Consider the following 2,458-nt stretch of genomic DNA (forward strand, 5'->3'; position numbering starts at 1 on the left):
CCCCGACCCCGACACGACACCCAGACCCCGACACGCCACCCCGACACCATATATATTTTTTGATTTTGTTAAGAAAAATATCATATATTATTATTCATGTCGGTGTTTTTTCATGTTGTATTAATTTCGTTTACTCTTTGTCATGGCAGGTGTTGAAAGATGGTGGGCGCTGGTCTGGAGTGCTCCGAGGCCCCTTCTTCGTCGGTGCGTGGTGGGAGGTCTTCCATTCCACCCGCACAAATCCGACGAGCGTTGCTGGACAGTATGGCGACACCGTCGGGCCCTTCTTCGTCAACCATGGTGCCCAGGAGGGGACGAGGAAAGGGAGGTAAGAATAGAGGAGCTGGAGCACATGGTCGCGGGAGAGGAGGTAGGGTGACTACTAGGGTGCCTTCCTCGCCGCCACCCCCAGCTGTTTCACCCGAGCACGTGACTGCTAGGGTGCCTTCCTCGCCGCCACCCCCAGCTGTTTCACCCGAGCACGTGACTGCTAGGGTGGACTCGTCCGAGGAGGAGGCTACACGGACTCCGGTCCACGAGCCTTGGGTCCACGGGCCTTCTACCCATGATAGTTGGGCCCACGAGACCCCGGACGAGCACACGTCTGGATGGGGTACCTGGCCGGATCAGCCTGAGGGGCCGAGTGGCCATGCTGATGATGGCGGGGAGCCGACTGATATTGAGGAGGAGGGGGGCATCGTCTACCAGTGTGGTTGTACACGGCTCCCGTCCATGCCAGCGACCCGCGAGCAGAGGTGGTTGATTTTCCCTGATGGGGAGAGGTAAGTGCATATAATATTTTTGTACCTTCTGCATTCACGTTTCTTCAAATATCTAATGTGTTGGCCTTGTCATGCTGCAGGGGTTGGGACCACCATGAGAAGGTCCGTCGGCCCAACTCCATCCTTGGAGTGCCTTGCCGGCAAAACTTCCCGGGGTTTGTCACATTGCCTGGTGAGGGTCGGCTTCCAGAGCTTGGATTGAGCTGGGAGCACTACTTGGCTGCCCCGGCCCCGCCGGGTGAGATTATCGACGGTGTCTTGTGCAACACGAGGGCAGACGTGGTGATCAGAAAGTTCTGGGTAATTTCTCCTTTACACAATTAAAAATCTTCAACTAGCTAGTTATTAATTGTACTAATCAATATTGTCTCTTTTGATTGTAGACATTCTACAGGTGTGAGGAGGGATACGAGGAGGAGGCGGCAAATGTTATCGAGAACGTCTGCAAGCGCCTACTACAGAACTTACGGCACGAGGCTCGGGTACAGGCTGTTCGAGACTACTACACCTTGCTTGGTATCAAGAAGCACAAGCTGGTGTGCCGCAATAAGTTCCTGAGTAAGGAGCAATACATGAAGGTAATTCTTAAGGCCTTGTACTTACTTCCTTCATTTATTAATTCATAGCCGTAGCGCTCAAGTTTCTATTTGCTAACATAGGAGCCTCCGAGATGGTGTGCGGATCGGATGGATTGTTGGGAGGTGTTGGTCAATGAGTGGTGCTCAAAAGAATGGCTAGCCGTCCACAACGCGTCCAAGGACAAACGTGCCCAAATGGAAGGTGTGCCACACCATCAAGGCAGCTCCAACTTATATTAGTTCGGGCGAAACTGGGTATGTGGTTTGCTTCATGATTCATGCAATTCATTCATCATGCTAGCTTGAGCCCTTTAATTACTAATTTACGTTGTTTCTCTCTTTCAGGCACGCTACAATAAGGCGGATAAGGTGCCAGAGGTGTACGACCTCTATGCCATGGCCCATACTGCCTCTTACAAGAAAGTCAAGGCATTCTCTCCGTCTGACCATGATGATGCAAACAACTTCACCAATATCTCCTCCCACGACAAGCTCATGAAATATAGAGATGAAGGGGAGGCGAGGAAAGGGAAGGACTTTAACCCGAGCCAGGGTCCCATTGATCCAGAGCTGGTGATGATAGCTGGTGGCGGGAGGTCCCATGGCTCGATAGCCATTGGAGATGGACTTATCCGTTGTCCTAGCACTCTCCGGGAGATCAAGGCGCGCCAATCGAGATCCGCTCCTGAGATAAGGCCTCGTGAACGGCCAGTCCAAGTCGCCTTCAAGGTTAGTTATACGTACTCAGCTATCTTTCTACATTACATTGTGTGCGCTTTCATCAATGATTACAAATGCTAACGAGGAGTGGTGTTGCAGGCTGCTATACAGAGTGAGAGAGATAGAACGAAGAAACTTCTGTCAGAAGCGGCGGAGAGGCACCGGGAGTTGGAGGAGAGGACGACAAAGATGTTGGAGGAGGAGAGGGCACGGAATGACATGCAGGCAAGGGCAATGTACGAGCTCCTTGTGGTAAGTTTCTTCTGCTGACTAGCCAAAACATTCATGTAGTGTTTGTCTCATTACTAACTAGTATGACTGAGTCGTCAAAACCAAATGTGCAGTCTGTGTGCAAGAAGTCCGGTCAGACCGCTCCGC

The sequence above is a fragment of the Triticum aestivum genome, chromosome 3A (assembly GCF_018294505.1).
Source record: "Triticum aestivum cultivar Chinese Spring chromosome 3A, IWGSC CS RefSeq v2.1, whole genome shotgun sequence".
NCBI classification, from domain to species: domain Eukaryota; kingdom Viridiplantae; phylum Streptophyta; class Magnoliopsida; order Poales; family Poaceae; genus Triticum; species Triticum aestivum.